This window comes from Nematolebias whitei, chromosome 1 (assembly GCF_014905685.2).
Source record: "Nematolebias whitei isolate Nwh7 chromosome 1, NemWhi1, whole genome shotgun sequence".
Classification (NCBI taxonomy): domain Eukaryota; kingdom Metazoa; phylum Chordata; class Actinopteri; order Cyprinodontiformes; family Rivulidae; genus Nematolebias; species Nematolebias whitei.
Window position 1 is genome coordinate 59,941,500 of NC_056498.1, and position 19,236 is coordinate 59,960,735.

General features: G+C 38.3%; 1 protein-coding gene across 1 annotated transcript in view; it reads right to left on the reverse strand.

Annotated features, from left to right (window-relative positions):
* Nucleotides 1-19,021, reverse strand: part of phactr2 (phosphatase and actin regulator 2) — a 43,600-nt gene extending 24,579 nt beyond the window's left edge. Inside the window, exon 1 of the mRNA XM_037679688.1 lies at nt 19,004-19,021. The gene's annotated coding sequence lies outside the window, so the exon portion shown is untranslated. The remainder of the gene's footprint in view (nt 1-19,003) is intronic.
* Nucleotides 19,022-19,236: the final 215 nt, after the last annotated feature.

A 19,236-nucleotide genomic window follows, 5' to 3' on the forward strand; every position in this document is an offset into this window, starting at 1 on the left:
TATATATATATATATATATATATATATATATATATATATATATATATATATATATATACACGTGTGTGTGTGTGTGTATGGTGGCAGCCATCTTGGATTTTGACACAGCAGCTCAGTTTTTGCACTACTTGATCTTTCAATGTAACCAGCCAAGAAGCGATCATATCTGGAACATGTCTTTTTTTTTTTTTCTGAAAATGGTGATCAGATAAGCTTTTAAAGGCTTCTGTACTGGATTAAACTCCCAATGTTTTTAGAACCAGAACAGTTTTCTGGTCGGAAGTTTTGAGCAGAACTAAGTGCTATGATTTAACTTATATTAAAGGCGTTTGTTTTTGTCATTCTCCAACTTGAACCAAACCCAACTCAAACAGCATCAATTAACAAAGGCGACTTTGTGCTTGTGTTATGCTGACAAAAGTAACAAAGTTTTTCTATATTGCACTCGAGTGGCATGTCCTATTTAACATAACATTTGAAAACATCTTGAAATATATATATATATATATATATATATATATATATATATATATTAATCAAACTAAAGCAAAAAAGAATACTAATCCAAGTTAGCCCTGTCATCCAGATGACATCCAGTTAAAAAAAATAATAAAAAAATAAAAAAATCACCGAGGTAACAGTTGTTCAAAAAATACATAACAAATATCTGTAATATTTTCCAATTCAGCCATTCAAGTGAGACAAATCCATATTTTGTTCTTTAGCTCAAAAAATTTAATCAATATTTTGTTGACTGGTTGGCTCTAACAAGCTCTGGCAGATTGTTGATGTCAATATTAGATGCTTGTGGCCATATAAAGCTCAATATAAACTGACGGACAAGAGCTAAAAATCACCAGCAAGCAGCAAAAAGCCTCAGAATGGTTTCTGTTGGTGAAAATAGATCAACGCACAGTTCATGTGCTTATTATTTAAGTCATACAAACAAGTTCAGACTGTCAATTCTTGGCCATTTCCTAAAAGAGCTGGAGCCGTGTTGGTCAAACCTAGAAAATAAACAGTAAAGTTCATCGTTTCTGTAGCTTCATTAAAATTTATCCAGTGGTTTTTGGTATATTTTATTAACAGAGGCACAAACACGAGCAAAAACATTATCAGCTGCCGTTGCCTTTTAGCAACAAAAACACAGCAGTTAAGACTGACGGGATGGAAAAGTGACAGGCAGAGAACTAGAACAAGCTTTCTTGCACTCACAGACACACATTTCCTGCTCCTGCGCAGATATCAACTCACAATAGGTGTAGTTTGGCAGCTGTTTTAGGCCTCGAATGCTGGGAAAATCAGTAAAAGCAATTAGAGCAACTTTAAAACCTCTAGTGTGACCAAACTGGGACAACAGGCTTGTTGCTAAAAGGCAAAGAGGAGAGGAATATATAGAAACTGTGCTCAAGGGTGTAAATGGCTACATATTGAATTTTAAAGGAGGGAAAAACAAAAACTAGAAAAGAAATAAGGAAGAATAAAAAAGGACATATGCTTCCATTTTGTTACATAAGTAATTATTACGTGCTCTTATTGATGTAATATTATCACAAATGGGTCCTTTAAGAGAAAGGAAAGAACTGAGAGTCAAACATGATGAAGTGAGATAGGAAATCTAAGCTCTGCTCTGCTGACTCATGCAAGGCCTACAAAACAATGTAATGCTTAAATCAACTTTACTGAGAGCATTAAAGAAATCTCAGTCATTTTATCATGGATTCATTATGAGGAAGAATTTATTTTCCCCTTTATTTTTTCCATTCATTCAACCTTCACAGGTTAGTCTCATTGAGTCGCGAGAACCCATTTACATGAGAGACCTGTTTTAGACAGACGACATATAAAGTACAGACGACAATAAACTACGGTAAAATGCAATTAAAATACAAGTAGTGTTATAAAACAATAAATCAAGGTGTCATACAAAACAAAGCAAAAACACTAAAAACGAGAAGATATCTGCTTTGATGTTTCTATTGACCTTATCAAATGTTTAAAATCCCCCAAAGAAATTAAGGTGGACAGCTTCAGTTCTTGTTACAAGGCGTTCCAGGTTACAGGAGCAGAGTAAGGCGCTCTTTACACGGACATGGGCGGGGAAACGCACAGTTTTTCGGCTGTTGAGTCGAGGGAAAAAAAAATTCCTCATTTACGCGACCGCATTCAGTGTTTACATTCGGATTCAAATATTCTTTATTGTCGTTCCACCACATGTGGTACATGTGGTGGAACAAAATTATGTACACAGGGTCCCAGTTACATCCAACAATAAAATGTAAAAGAAAAACAGTAATAAGATCTAAGATATGAACTAAGAAAAACATAAGCTAAATATACACTAAGCACTAATAGCATCAATCAACCTTTATTTATACAGGTAAATCCCATTGAGCCTCGAGGACTCATTTACAAGAGAGACCTGATTTCAACAAAGAAAGATGACAACAATGGACAACAGCAACAACAATAAACAGTTATAAAAAAGCATACTACAGTTTTTTTTTTTTTTTTTTTTTTAACAAATAGGATGGCTAAAAGGAAAAGGTAACAAAACAAAAAAAACAGCTAGATTCCAAGACAAATGTAGAAAACTAACAACAGGAACATGTCAGCATTGGACCCTGCCAGGTGTCCAACAGATTCTTAAAGACACTTAGAGAGGTCAAAGTCGAGAACTTCAAATCTTTTTGTAAGATGTTCCAGGAAACAGGAGCGGAATAGGAGAAGGCCCTTTTGCCTAGTTCAGTCCTCATTGAGGGAACACTGCAGGTAATAATGTCCTGAGAGCGCACTCCGTAGCTGCACTCACGCAGAGACATGTAGGAGGAGATGTATGAAGGCAACAGACCAAGAAGTGATTTAAAGATGAAAATATACCAGTGAGAGAGTCTGCATGAAGTTAATGATGTCCAGTTAACCAGTGAATACAGTGTGCAGTGGTGGGTACGATAATCACAGCCAGTTAAAACAATACACCGAACAGCAGCACGAACATGTAACCATAGGAACACCCCCCTCCCCCGATGTCTTCATTTTCAACTTTAATAACATGCAATATGTTTCACATTATCATCAATAAAGTTTAAATCACATAACATGAATTACATAATGTCCAGATGGTTGAATTTTAGGGATGCACGATATTATCAGCATGGTATCGGACGATATTAGCGTTAAAGTTAAATATCGGACATCGGCCATTCCATCAAAATAACTCGTCGATATAGAAGACGTTGTTTTTGTATAACTCAGTGACACAGATCAGATGCCTGCAGCGAAAGACAACTTGATGACGTCACACGCGCCTACCTGATCTGATCACGGTGGAGAGGAAGAAATCAAAATGTCGGCGGTGTGGACGGGTTTTTTTTTTTCCATTCAGGATGTCAGATTCCAAAGATTTTTGAACTACATTGAACCTCGCTACATCATCCCCAGTCACAGATATTTTTCCGAAAATGCCTTACCCGAGTTACAAGCCATCATTTCCGCCGTCATTGAGAAGCTAATAGCCGATAGCACTTGGGTGAGTTTTACCACAGACATTTGGACGTCAACTGTTAGCCCCGTTAGCATGATTAGTCTTACAGCACAATGGATAGAGAAAAGTTAAAGTGCTATGCATTTGGCTGTTACTGAATATATGTCACCAGCTGTTACAGCTGTTACACATTTTTTTTAACAAATAAGCCTAAATAAGAGGACTAAGTTCTGACAAAGGAAAGTATATAAAAATATCGATATCAGTTATCAGCCAAATAAGTTTTAACATATCGGAATATCAGATATCGGCCAGTAATCCAATATCATGCATCCCTACTTCATTTAGCTCAGAAAGATTCATTACATCTCACACCACTAACAGAAACACGGTCTAATATTTTTGTTATTATTTAGCACATTTTGTGCGTTATACTCCAGCGCTACGTGTGAAATATACGCCTGCCTCGATAGCCTCGTTCAATACATAGCGATTTCGAACTCGATCCGACCGGCGTCTTTTCCCAACACAGATGTCGGTCACAGCAGCTACATTCCGGCGTAGATTAACTACGGGACCCAAAATATATTCCATCAGTCGTAGTACACAAAGCAGTGTGTTATACTCCGGCGCCATTGTTGTTGATAGAAATATGCCGTTGGTCCGCGCATGTGTGAAATATACGCCTGTAGTGCGCGTGTGCTTTTCACACTTTTCGGGGGCTTTTCACACCTCGGCAGGGGGTTTCCTTGAAACACTCTGAGACCTGGGTTCAAAAAAACCTCCTGATTCAGAGAGAGCAGGGGGCTGGTGTCGTGTAAATTAACAGCCGAACCACAGAGGAAACGCTGTGGTTTCACTCAAGATTGTGTAAATGGGCCCAAAGAAAAAGCCTTTTTGCCAAATTCAGTCCACACTGACAGAACACTTCAGGTAATGATGGTCTGAGGCCGCATGGGCAGGGCAACATTTGGCAAGGCATTTTGGATTAGGATGAGTGGGACTACCAATAATCTGACTAAGATTGGATGTCAAACAACACACTGTAAGAAATGTCAGTAGAATTTACGTAGAAACTATGTAAAATCACAACATAAAAATACTGTAAATCAGAAAGCATAAATGTTTTGTTTAATTCACAGTTAACCTTTGTGAACTGTCAAACAATCTTTTTATGTTGTTTGTACAACAAAAACATGTGCAAATAATCAAATGTATTTGTTAAAACTACAAATGGTGGTAAAAAACACAAAAAAATATTGTAATGACCATAACAAAGCAATTTTGTTAAAATGACATTTAAATGCTGGAAAAACTAAAGTTTTTATCAGTTGTTTTTGAAAATACAAAATACAAAGGTAAATCACTTTACAACTTTATGCTGTACTTTTAACATGATTGATGAAATAATAATGACAAAAATAAGTTTGCCTAGAACACGAGACCTGAGTTCGACTCATGCTGAAAGCTTTCGATAATTTTGAACTTTGTGATATGAGAAAATTATAATGAGATCTAATATTTCTTATTTTGAAGGGATCTGTGACCGGAAGGAAAAGTTAGTCCTGTTTGATAATTTCAATAGCTTGAATTTTATTTATATTGAGATACACGACCATAAATCTATAAATATTTTTGTTTGATTTAGTGGAGGTATTTATTGAAACTGTTTTCAAGGCCAACCTGTTAAAATGCATTTAAGAACTTTAAATTGTTACTGCAGTGATATTATTCTGTGACTACAAAAACGTATCAATCCAAGCCAAAATAAATATAGTTTTAACATGGGTCTAAACAATTTTTAGACTGACTAAAACTAATCTATATTTGATGTTCATCCACAGTTTATGAATATTGTTCATCGTCCTGCTGAAAATAGCGAGTTTTTTTTTACATGTTTCCATGGCAACACCACTTCAGCTAGTACTCCGTTTTACCTTTGATCGTGATAAAAATTTCATTTTACACTTTAATATTGTGTGCAGATGCGGGTCAGATATTTAGTGATTTGTATACTTTTTGAAGCTAGAAAAAAATGTTACGTGTTGTAAGTCATGTGACCTCGGGACTACTAAGTGAATATGGTAAAAAGATTGATCTTCGTTTCATTTTAAAACTTTACATTTAAGGAGTAATATAAATTTGAATTTGAAAGTGCGCAACTGACGCTCGTTTTTATTGGATGATCCACTGAGGGCGGAGGAACACGAGCCTCAAGTTCACTGCCGCAGCTGACGTCATAACGAGCCAGAGTTGCCGTCTGTGGAGGAGCGGAGAAGAAATTTTCTAACTGTTTCACAAGTTTTATCGACACTTTTTACACCTTGTTTTTGAGTCTTTGGCTGTTCATTCAGAGAAAATAACATTTCCACGGTAAGCTTTACATTTACTTTTTTCCTACCGGAAATGTCTGCTGAACTGTTGTTGTAAGCTAGTGTAAGCGCATGTTGTTGTAAGCTAGTGCCGTTAGCTTTTAAGACTGCTACACCAATGTGTGATAGTTTAGTTTAACTAAAAGTCACACACCAAATTTTCTAAAAATGATCTCCTGCGTCTTTTGCACAAAGAAACTGGACACATTAAGAGGGTATGTGCTACATTGCAAAGTGCATAGGAATGAGCCTCGTTGTTTTTTCAAGTGTGTTGGCGCTAACTGTAGTCAAACATTTACATCTTACTCTGCTTTCAAGGGCCATTTTTATCGTGTACATAATGCACCTGCGCCACAAGCTACAGCCATTGTTGCCGATTTAAAATGCGCGGTTGCATTATGTGCCCGCCATTTTCTCACGGTGAAAGAGCTAGTGTCTCACTTAAATGACCATATTGGAGAGGGCAGGTCAGTGTCATGCCCAGTTAAATGTTGTAAGAATGTCTTTACAAAGAAGTCGTCATTTACTTCTCACATGTGTAGGAAGCATAAAGCATGCTCCCCTGATAGTATTGATGACATGTACATGGAAACTCGCCCTCAGTCCTCAAGTGCACTTGCCAGCACAGACAATTCTGAAAACACACATGAAGCCATGCAAGCAGCCAGTGGAGCTATTGACATGCCAGAGAAAGATAGTGACTTATATCTCAGAAATGTGAGTCTCTTTTACCTTAAACTGCAAGGGCAGATGCTCATACCTGCCTCTACTATACAAATTATTGTTGAGGAAATGCAAAATATTCACGAGTTAGGTCAAGCCTACACCATATCGAAAGTAATGTCCTTGTTAAAAAATATGAGCCTAACAGACGAAGTGATCTATCAAATCTGTGACTGCATGAAAACATCAGATTTGTTCTCTGCCTGTCATCGGGGACAATTAAGAACAGTGTACTCCAGAAACCAGACATTCACAAAAATGTTTAAATATACAGAACCCCAAAAAGTGGCTTTGGGATTGGATGAAAACATGAAACCAAAACATGCTTACTACATACCAGTGACAGAAACTCTGAAGAGCTTCTTACAGTCTCCTTTATGGAGGAACACAAAGTCAGAACAGTCAGGAGATGCTGACACAGAGATTCTTACAGATGTGTATGATGGACAACATTTCAAACATCACCAGTTTTTTATTGAAAACCCTGAAAGCCTCAAACTGATTTTGTACCAAGATTCATTTGAAATTGTGAATCCATTGGGTTCTGCTAAGAGGACACACAAAGTTCTCGCGGTCTATCTTTCAGTAGCAAATCTACCCATACATTTGCGTTCAAACACTGATAATATGTTTTTAGTATTGCTGTGTGTTGAGAATGACCTTAAACATTTTGGAATACAAAAAGTTTTCTCAGAATTACTGGCAGATCTGAAATCCTTGGAAACGGATGGAATAAATGTAGATGGAGAAATTGTAAAAGCGGGTCTGTACTGTATTGCTGGGGATAACTTAGGTTCTCATTGCATAGGTGGTTTTACAGAGAACTTCAGCCGCTCTAAATTTTTTTGCAGGTACTGTGAAATCACAAGAAGAGAGTTTGAGACTGATCCGAATGCCTGTGGTCCTCCACGCACTCCAGAGGCATATGACGCAGCTGTTGCTGAACTTCAGGCTGAAAACATTCAAGAAGTCAGAGGAATAAAGGTAAACTCTATATTTAATGCCCTTAAGTCCTACCATGTATCACAGCCTGGTCTGCCACCTTGTTTAGGTCATGACCTCTTTGAGGGAGTTTTGTCATATGATCTAGCACTGTACCTGAAGAATCTTATAAAAAATAAAAAATGGTTCTCATACACACTCTTAAACAGGCGCATCAAACAGTTTAAGTATAAAGGATCTGAAGCCCTCACAAAGCCATGTGCTGTCAACCCTGATGGATGTAGGTTATCAGGGCAAGCCGTTCAAAACTGGAACCTTCTGAGATTGTTACCTGTTTTAATTGGTGACAAAGTGCAACATCATGAAGATGAAGTATGGCAGTTAGCTCTTCAACTTAAAGACATTGTGGAGCTTATTTGCGCTCAAAACATTTCCTTGTCCCAGACAGCATATCTTGAAATTTTGATCCAAGAATATTTGGAGTCGAGGAAGTTGTTATTTCCTGAAATTCCACTCAAACCGAAGCACCACTTTTTGCGCCATTATGCTGCACTGTTGTTGAAATTCGGTCCACTCATAAGATTGTGGACGCTTAGATTTGAAAGTAAGCACGGTTATTTTAAAAGGTGTGCCAGACACTTAAAAAACTTCAAAAACATTTGTCAAACCTTGTCAGAGCGTCATCAGATGTATCAGGCGTATCTTTTAGCTGGGCAAGAATGCAGTAAAGTACTGCATGTGAAGGATGGCTCTGCCTTTTATCCAAACCTCTACAGTGACACTATTAAACATGCAGTCAGGGAGTTTGCTTTTACAGAAAGCAACACTACAGTTACCACTGACATTCAGTACAAGGGCACTGCATATAAAAAAGGACAGTTTCTTGTGTGCAGAAAAGAGGAGTACATGGAGTTTGGTGAACTTTTACTCATCTTGATTCAAAATAATACAGCTGTGTATGTTTTGATAGATGCCCACAAAGCCACCTTCCTCTCAGAATACCATTTGTATTCGGTGACAAAGGACAGTCTTGGGTTGCAGTGTATTAACATTGATAACCTACCAGATTTCTATCCTTTGGTGTCCTACATTCTTGATGGAAACCAAGTCATTCCACTAAAGCATAGCATTGTGGAAAAATAAAGTACAAATGAAGCTAATGCTTCTCACACTGTAAATATTATACACTAACATTACAAGTGTGACATGGTGCATGTTCCTGCTGTATTACATTTTTTTTTTTTTTCATTTAGCCTTTATTTATCCAGGTTAGTCTCATTGAGCCACGAGAACTCATTTTCAAGAGAGACCTGTTTAGGGAGCACATGGTGGGGGTTAAGGGCCTTGCTCATGGGCCCAGAGTGGGGCGAATGAGGGTGGGGGCAAGTGTGGGTGTTTCACCTACCCCACCCACAATTTTGATGTTGTCGGGGCCGGGGCGTGAACCGGCGATCTTCGGATCACAAGCCCACCTCTCTAACCTCTGCGCCACCACTCCCCAAATACCTCCCCATATATTTTTTTCTGTTTTGTTTGAAGGTGACATTTCTTCTTCAGCACAAGTATGAGTGACTCAGAGCCAACCTTCTTACATGATGCCATTATGGAAGTCCTACCAGAACTTCCAGCAGTAACCAAAGACATCCTAGAAGAGCACTTGCAGTCCATTGGAGTTGAGACGTACGATGATTTACGCTTCATAGAGGAGGCTGATTTGAAGACAGTATTAAGACCTGTTCAAGCCAGAAAACTTCTTTCTGTTTGGAAACAAAAATGTAAGAATGCCGCACAATTATGGGTTGCCAAGTGAATGAAAAGTTAAAACTTCTCACTAATATTTTTTTATTATTGAGCTCACATTCTGGGTGTTACAAATTTTCTACTAACGTTTAACTGTTATTTAGCTCACTGTTCTGACATAGCTAATTTAAATGTTTAAAAAAAATAACTAATTCTAAATTGAATTGTGTAAATCTTATTGTGAAAGTTAAATGTTGAATTTCACATTTAGGTATTTTGGAAAGGAAAGCAGCTTTTGCTGTTGGTGCTGGACTCATGATATGACATCATCGTTCTGAGACAATGTCTTGTACAGAAGCTTTAGCTGCATTGGAAGGCTAGCAGTTGCTAATGTCTCAAAATGATGACGACATTAATATTTACATGTATTTCTTAAAATTTAAATGTAACATATTGCAGTGAGTTAAATAACAATAAAATGTTAGTAGAAATTTTTAACACTCAGAATGTGATCTAAGTAATGAAAAATGTGTTAGTGAAATGTTTAAACATATTTTACACTTTGCATCCCATGCACCATGTTCTAAACAGGCATAGACATCTTCTTATATTGTACATTGTAAACCTTTTCTTTGTCTTCTGTAATTTACAGACCAGACCCCTGAAAACAGCTCTCTTTCGTCTGTTGAAGCTTCACCTGCCCAATCGCTGTCATTGCTCTCAGTTTCACCCCAAAGTTCAGCATCTACCTCATCCAGCAGCCCACAGCTTGACTCACACTGGGAGGACAATTTTGAAATTCCATGGACTAAATTTCAAGAAGAACTGATGCAATCTTTGGAGAGGGGGAAAAGACCAGGCCCAAAACTCAGGAGACAGATGGTCCGGATTGTTGTGACTGAGATGATGGAAAAATGCCCTCTCGTAGGTAAAAAGCATTCAACTGATGTCGCAAAGAAAATGGTGGCCAAGTATCCAAAATCTTTGCAAGATGTTATAGATGGAGACATTGTAGGCACAGGCTACCATTCCCTTGTCAAACAGTTGCAAAACAGAATTGAAAATGTGCGGCGCACTTCAACACCCAAAATGAGAAAAAGAAAACAGAGTAATTCAGATGACACAGATGAGATCCCATTAGAAGAGAGAGCAGCAATGCAGGACACTTACGGATGCATTAAGTGGAATGTACAATTCCTGCCTCGTGAAGAAACTCAAGAAAGCCAGCAGCAAAAGATGGAAAAACTCAAGGTGATGTTTCAACAGTCTGATGCCAATCCAGAGGAGGTGAAATGCTTTATGCAGTCCACCTTTTACACGCAGCGCCAACATGGGTAAAAGTATCAAGTGCCTCAGAGAGGAGTGGCCATTTTTGTTTGATGAAATTGGCATGTCGATCCACTTCAAGGAACTCACTGGGATCAACCTCAAGGACACCTTCATACGCAACTTGGATCTGAAGGGAAAAAGGCTCCTCAACTACCTGACCACTGTTTGTGTCAAGAAGAATAAGAAGTTCCTTCAGACTTATGCAAGACTTCAGAGGCTGCGGAGACAACAGAGTGGCTGCTCAGAGGATGTGAAAGAGATGGTCCTGCTTCTCCTCAACTACTTTGATGAGAAGGAGGAGTCCATGTTCTTCTATGTAGATGAAACAAGTCTGGCAGAAGATGTGCAACTGGAGCAAGTGGCTGTAACGCCAGCCATCATTGTCTGTGGTAAGTCTGCTTCATATCTAATTTATTACGTTGTACTACTAATGGATTTTATCATGTGAGTATAGGACCTAATAATATATACCCTGCTCAATGATTTTTTATTTTTTTTTATAGGACAGTCATGCTATTCCTCAACAAGGTACATGCTGAGTCTGGACCGGACCCTTACCAACACAAACATCCCCTCCTTCATTTCTGCGTTGTGCCTGATGTTCGGGAGCTATTACTGTTTCAACATCCATTATCCGTCTGAGCTGGCTTCAACTCTGGAATTTCTTCAAAGGTAAATAAATATGGCTTGCTTTCAATTTGTAATACTATAAAACAGTATGCATTTTACTTTACTGAAACTTCAAAATAATTATAATGGTCGTCTTTTCTTTTAACAGGTGTTTTTTTCGGATAAATCCAGAAAAGGGAACCAAAGTGGAGAACAAAAACTCAAAGCGTCGTCTCAACCTGAACCCCCGAGTCCTCACCCTGATACAGGAAATCACCGATCACGAGTGGTGTGACACCTAAATAAGGACTCTCTCTGTGGACTCTTAACTGTTCAATGAAGAGGTACTGCAAGTTTTTGTTTTGTGGACTGTTAGTAGGAAAAATTATTTGAAGTTTCTGCTCTGTGGACTGTTCATTGTAGAACACTGCAAGGTTTTGTTTTTGGACTGTTCTGTTGGAGAAAAGGTACTACAAGTTTTTGCTTTGTGGACTGTTGACGTACTGCACATTTTTGCCTAAACTTCCACATTTCCTCATTTTTTGAAGACAACTGCTAAAAATGTAAACTTTTACATTTAATTTCTTTTCAGCCTGGCATTTGGAAAATTTTGTTAATTGAAAACTGTCCTGACTAAAAGAGGCTAATCTTCTGCAGTTTTTGATTGTGGATTAAATCCGAGTCACAGAATATATTGACGCTGAATTGTTTACAAATGGTGACAATAAATTTTTTAAAGTGATATGTACCGTACCTCTCATTCCATGATGTTACATTTTGCATGTTTTGTAATGACAGTAGTAGTACTGGTAGTCAATTAGCGGGTTTAAAAAGTAACTCTTACCGTATAATTTGATTATTAACGATGAACAAAATACACAATATCTTTTTATTTTACATACAAAATTTTACTGTGGTTTTAACAGTTTAAATTAGTTTTTTGTTTGATATTTCCCAGTTAATTTTGCCTGTTATTGATGTACTAAAAACATTTATTAGAGGTAAGAAATACAGGAAAGGGTTGTCTTATGTAGAACACAACTATGCAAAATTAACATTTAATTTGTGTTGACTTAACAGACTAATAATGTTAATTAACAGTGATTTCAATCACTGTAAGTTAATTTACATCTTTTCTCGGTAGATTTAATTACTTAGCACCCGTAATTTTTACAGGAAAACTCTGGTAACCACAGCTGCCAGAGTTTTCCTGTAAAAACTACAGTTTTTTTTTTACAGTGCATGCTTTAAATTCCTCAGACACAGGTGAGAGACGATCTAAATTAAAATCACCTACCAGAATAATTTCATTGGGATGTACATTAGATAAAAGCTGCATTAAAGACAATGGGCTTTCAGATGTTGCGGTAGGGGGTCTGGAGCAACCAACAACAGAGAACAATTGACCACCAGACCGTTCAGTGTTTAGTGCCAAGATTTCAAATTGCTTAGGTGCCGATTTTGTAAATACCAGGTGTGTTGCCAGGCTAGATCCGACTTATACTGCTGCACCTCCTCCTTTTCTAGGACGATCTGAACGATAGGTATTAAAGCCATTAATTGATACATCTTTGTCCAGAATAGATTCAGTTAACCAAGACGCAGAAATAACAATAATATCAGCACCAGTTGAACAACACAAATCCTCAGCATATCTATTTTTGGAAGGAGGCTACGAGTCAGAGAGAGTTTCTTTATTTGTCATTCGCTCCACATGTGGTGCATGCGATGGAACGAAACTGTGTACACAGGGTCCCAGTTACATCCAATAAAAGTGTAAAATGTAAAAGAAAAACAGTATAAGATCTAAGATATGGACTAAGAAAAATGTTAACTAAAAATATGATACGCACTAGTACGAAAACAACTGAAACATGCATTAATATGGACAATGTGTAATCCTGACACGTTTTTTAAGATCTGTTGGAGTACTACATGAGGTGAGAGGACCAGGATTGGGTTGAATACCAGACAATAATTTAGAACCCAGTAACAGTGAAGTTGGCATGGACGGACAAGTTCAGATGCACCAACATGGTTTGACCATCCAGAATATCCAGAATGGATGGTCTGCTCCAGAACCACGCACATCGGGCGCAGATTTATAAAGAGAAACATTTTTAAAACACAGCTAGATGTCCAGTTAAGAGAAGTCTCCACCTTAATGTGTGGATTTCAGATTTTTTTCCAAGTATTACATTTTTTTAGTGGTGAAAATGGACAATTTGTAAATTGGAAGCTCCGATTGATGCATGTGAAATCACAGTTTGGACTTTAATTTCTGAGCCTTCTAGTGGTATTTTTAATGTTAAAGCAAACATCTCACGGTGGCTGAAACGACCCAGCTTCCACGATTCCAGATCAGATTTCACGCTGAGGTATTTTATTTTGAAAGATAGAAGAGTGAGTCAGGGTTTGAATAAATCGCAGATATAGTACCATAATTGAAAACACAACTTGTAACGCATTAAAACATCTTACTGAAGTAATCACTGGCTGGAAAAATCCAATAAAATGAACTTAGCGTTCAGGTAGTGATGTAATTTATTTTAAAAAAGCGAGAGAAAAACACATATTTTAACATCCAAAACTTTTGCCGCCTTTTAAGTTATTTTGCTTGTTTGTATCATGTACTAGTACAATATGAAACTGCAAAAACAATCTTGCGACATAGCCAGAAAGTTTTTTTTTTTCTTCCTCAGAAGTTACAGAAGAGACGTGTGTTGGGGAGGAGGGGAAAGGGAGAGGCTTCCTTCCTTCACGGCAAGTCACCAGAGAGAGAAGTAGACGTCACAAACAGAGGAAGAGGGATGGAGGTGGGGAGAAAGAGGGGGGGAAAAAAGAGACAAAAGCAAATAAAATGAGGAAAGAAAAAAGAACTGCAAGGATGGTCAGCTGGAAGGAATGAGAAGAGTGGTTAACACAATAAAATATTAGGATGAATGAGGCAAAAAGAGGTGGACAAGAGAGCAGGGAGGGGCTGAACTCGGCATTAGAAGCAGTTTTAACACTTAGGTCATTTCTTCAAACTAAACCCTGGAGAACCACAGCTCACAGTTCTGATAGAGCAGCCGTCCAGAAACAAGTCACACAGGAAGCTGTGGCCTAACTGTGCTTTAGTGTACAGTCATATTTTCTGAAGGAGGGCTCAAGAGTTAACAGTTTGATGTCGATCATCCTTCACGGTGATCCTGATAGAAACACTTCCTGCTTTTAGCGCTGTAGATTCAGCATTTAAAGCACGCCACACTATTATGTCTTCCATAATACAGCCATCCAAAGCATATTCGTGTTTATAATGGACTCGGGTTCCTATGCAAGTCAGTTCAAGTCTGCAACAAAACAATCTGGGTTCAACTTTAAATGCTGACACCACAGAGGTCCGGTTTGTTTTCATCCTGAGCTGAGTTGGTCGTTCTTTACCTCACTGCCTAAAAACATAAACCGAAGGAACGGACCGCGTTGGTTTTACCATCACAAACTGTACGAAGAATTACTGTAACCAAGAGGAAATGTAGGGATTTGATGTTTTTGTAAGGTTGTGTTGGACACTCAACGCAGATGTAAGACAAAACTGAACATTTCAACACAGAATGAGGAAAATCGCTTTATTTTGGTAACAAAGAATTAAAGATTTTAAACCTATTATTTTCTTAAACACAAATGAACAGATGTCTATTAACATGCACTGGTTTATAGTCATTTCTAACAGAAGTGATCACGTCATCGATCAGCTGGTTCAAATAAACACATTAGTCAAGATTTTGATGCTTAAGTGATAATTATAAAGAAATAAGTTTTGTCATTTTTGACTATTATTAAGATTACTGTTCTAATTGCTTTAACTTATTGAGATTTGCCTGTTTGGTTTTTTTTACTAAACCACTCTTCTAATCATCACTCTTGTTTGGAATATGCGTTGCCTGTTACAAACCACATCCAAACCAGGTAGTGAAGACAGAGTTTTCCTCATTATTTTCACTGACATAAAAAAAACAATAGATTAAAAAAAGACAGAAAGAAAAAAGAGGAGATCTATGGATGCAGTTAAGGAGGACATGGAGGTAGTTGGAGTGAGGACAGATGATGCAGACAGATAGAGGTGGAGGGTGAAGAGGGGGAAACTTCGGTTACATTTTAAACATTTGCTTGAATAAATTCACAAATCAATTGTGGCTTTGAGAATATTTCTTGTTATATTCTCCCCCTTATGTTCCCCGTCAGATTCCCAGGTTATTCCATACGTTTGCAGACTAAAAATGTTCATTCTTCTATCGATTTTCAAGTCACTTTGACCAAAATACTTGCATATTTTCTAAAATGTACCAATTTTGTACAATAAAGTAGTGCAGCTTTGTTACAGGTAACTTATACAATAGACTACTGCACCATTATACGCCCGTCAACAAACTATACAGCAATCTAAAGCAATGGCCTGGACAATCAAAGAGCTTGCGTACAATTTGACCTCGATTTTTTTTTTTACCTTGACCTCAGCGCTGGGGTGATGAAAAGACTACACTGTCTAGTGATGGTAAAAATGTGTATCAACTTCCGTAAAATTGACTTGAGCGGATCAGAAGTTATGGCCTGGACTAGCAAAGACCTTGTATAAAGTTTGACCTTGACTTGTGATCTTGACCTTGGAGCTGGGGGGATGAAAAGTATACAGACTCTGTATAGTGATGATGCATGTGCTTATCAGAAGTTATAGGCGGACAAGAGGAAGTTTACAGACGGACAAGAGTAAAAAAGTTTAGATGTTGAAAAGATTGTCAATTATTTAAACTAAAAAATCAATTTTGTGACGATAAACAACTACGGTAGCTACTACTGCTTTGTTTTATGTCCATTTGTGAAAATATATTAGTAAAAGTTTAAAGTTTTTTTTTTATGTGGCAGATATTTCACACCCTTTCACACCAACACACAACATTAACTAAACTATTTTATTTCTTTAGCCTTCCATACATATATATACATATAGGCCTGTACATTTATGTCAGCTGAACTATTAAATCATTTCCTTTTTGCGATTATGAGCTTGTGATGACAACGTAAATACTACAGAATGATATCTAACAACAACAAACGATGCGCGTGTCCTAATTCAGTTCCTGGAAGATGGCAACTGTAGAGATGTATACAAAACAAAAATAAATTGTGGTGACTATATTTAGTTTTTAGCTACTAAAAATATACCCTGCTCACATTTGATCAATTCATTTTCTAAGAAAATGGAATAGGTAAAAAGTTAGGAAACACTAATATTTAATCTGTTTTCAGCTTTCCTTATGAAACCTGGAAAATACTAAAGTCCAACTCTAGGTTTTTCCAGAATCTGAGAACAAAACCTTGAAATTCTCTCAGGATATTATCCACCTTCACTATTTTATTGTGACATTCTCAGGACTTGGATCATTTGTATGTTTTTCAACAGTTAGTAAAATATTAATCGGGCTGGAAAAGTATTCATTTAAATGTGTATCACTGTGAGCTCGACTTGAATAAAATCAAAATAATAATTTGCAACAGTCAAATGTCAGCTAGAAGTTTGGAGATTTCCTGGGACACCGTCTCCAACATAAGTCTGATTAAAGTAATTTTGTTTTTGTTTTGTTTGTCCACAGTTTGGTTTATTAAATGCATTTCATCTCTAATATTAAAGAATATTGAACAACAACCTTCATATCAATGGGAAGAAGATGAAGGAGATGGTTGTGGACTTCAGAAGGAACAAACACACCTCCCCTCCCCTGAACATAGGAGGATCTGCGGTGGAAGTGGTCTCCAGCTACAGTACTTGGGTGTGCATCTGAACAACAACCTCAGCTGGAGCAACAACACCACCAGCCTGATCAAGAAAGCTCATCAGAGACCCTACTTCCTCAGGCGGCTGAGGCGAGCTGGACTGGGAAGCTCAGTCCTCACCTCCTTCTACAGGTGTGCAGTGGAGAGCATCCTGTGCTCGAGCATCAACGTGTGGCATGGAGGCTGCACAGCTGCAGAAAGAAAAGCCTTGCAGAGAGTGGTGAAGGCTGCACAGAAGACTGTTGGAGTCAGCCTCCCCACCATCACATACATCTACACCTCCAGATGCAGGAAGAGAGCCACCTGCATCATGAAGGACCCCGCTCATCCAGCACACTCACTTGTTGCCCCGCTCCCCTCAGGAAGAAGATTTAGGTGCAATAAGTGTAGAACCACTAGACTGAGGAACAGCTTCTACCCTGGGGCTGTTAGACTCATGAATATCTAACTAGGATAAGCACTGTGAAAAATCACATCATGTTGCTGCTGATCTGTTTCATGTTGCTGCTGATCTGTTTCATGTTGCTGTGTTCATTTGTACTCCTCTGCTCACACACTCATGTTCGTGCTGCTGTTCGATGTATTGTTTTTATGTTATTTTAAGCTACTAGTGCTTAGTGTGCTTTTTCTTAGTTCATAACTTAGATCTTATTACTGTTTTTCTTTTACATTTTAATACTTTTGTTGGATGTAACTGGGACCCTGTGTACACAATTTCATTCACACGACAAATAAAGAACCTTGAATCCTTGAATATTGACTGTAAACTGAAAGCAAATGGAATTATAGTCACACAGTCATTTTAAACCGTGACTTTGCAGAAAAACAAACTTGTTAAAACTATAATTTACTCTCCTTTAGCCTCAAATTAGACTTGCGGTTTACTCAATTACCTTGATAGAAATCCATCAGTGCCAAAAACGTGTGACTTCGACATGTAAACATTCCATAAGCGAAACATATTTTATATGTTGTTTTTTTGTATCGTCAAGCTGTTAAATACGCATCAAATTTTCACGTGTATGGGTAAACAATGCGTTAACAACAGCACCAGCTTCTTTTTTACAAGTCAGCTGTTTTGTCTCTATTACTACGTCACTCCATGGCACAGTGCACCAGAAGTGGACTGGCTTCAACCTTGCTCACGGCCTCTGTAAATTCAGAAGTCGCACCAATATTGCTAGAAGGAGTTTCTGTCCTGGACTGAAGTGTCTTGTGAAAAAGCCTATTAACAGATTTATTACAGAGGGAACATCGATGACGACACATTGCAACGTTGTGGTTATTTGTAAAACAAACAAACAAAAAATTGTTAACCACAAAGAGAATCACTAAAGCAAGGTAATTTATTATATTTTGTAAATAACAGGAGGCAGATGTCCAACATACATTTAATGCATTGCGCTCCATGTCAATACAGCTGAGTTCTGCTCCACACCTCTGTTGGTTCTGCAACGCTCTTCATTTTTGAAAACGTGCGTCTGCACAGGAAATGGTCAGCTTCACTTGTAATCTATGAACGACGACCCAAGGAAGGACAAAAATGGACTGGTCTGCACTGCCATTTCACAAAACTGTCTTATGAAAGACCATGTGAAGTGCTTGTTTACACGCGGTCTCTCCGTAAAAGTCATGTGGGATGTCACTTGTTTTTGGCACTGACGGCTTCCCATACGCCAACGCTTCCTCCCAATGAATGTTGCCACATATAAACAGTTATTTTAGCCGTTTCACTAGTTTTTGGCCACAGAACAATTCAGAAACACACACCGCGTTTAAAACTTTGCAAAAACATAAACGCTCTAGCTTGGGTTCAACCGTGTCGAAGTTCTGCAACAAATAATGAAATAAAAAAAAGTTAACGAAGGAAAACAAACTGAGCACACTTCCTGGATAAAGATAGCGGATTGTGTGCGCGCGCGAGAGAGAAACCAGAGGAAGGGAGAATGCACGTACGCACGCACGCACGTGCGAAAGACAGGAACACACTCACCGCTCGCTGGCTGAGACACGGCAGACACCGCGGTCTGACCCATATTTCAGCTCGAGCTCCGGGCCGAACCGGGCCCCCGAACCCGCTACCACAGCCGTCTATTCCCGCATGGGCTCGGTCCGCTGCCGCCGAGGCGGTTCGTTTCAAGAAAAAAGTTCCGCTCAGCGATGGCTGAGGCGCTGGAAACTTGGTTCCTCTCTGACTGACGGAGTGACTGATTGGGTCCCACGCAG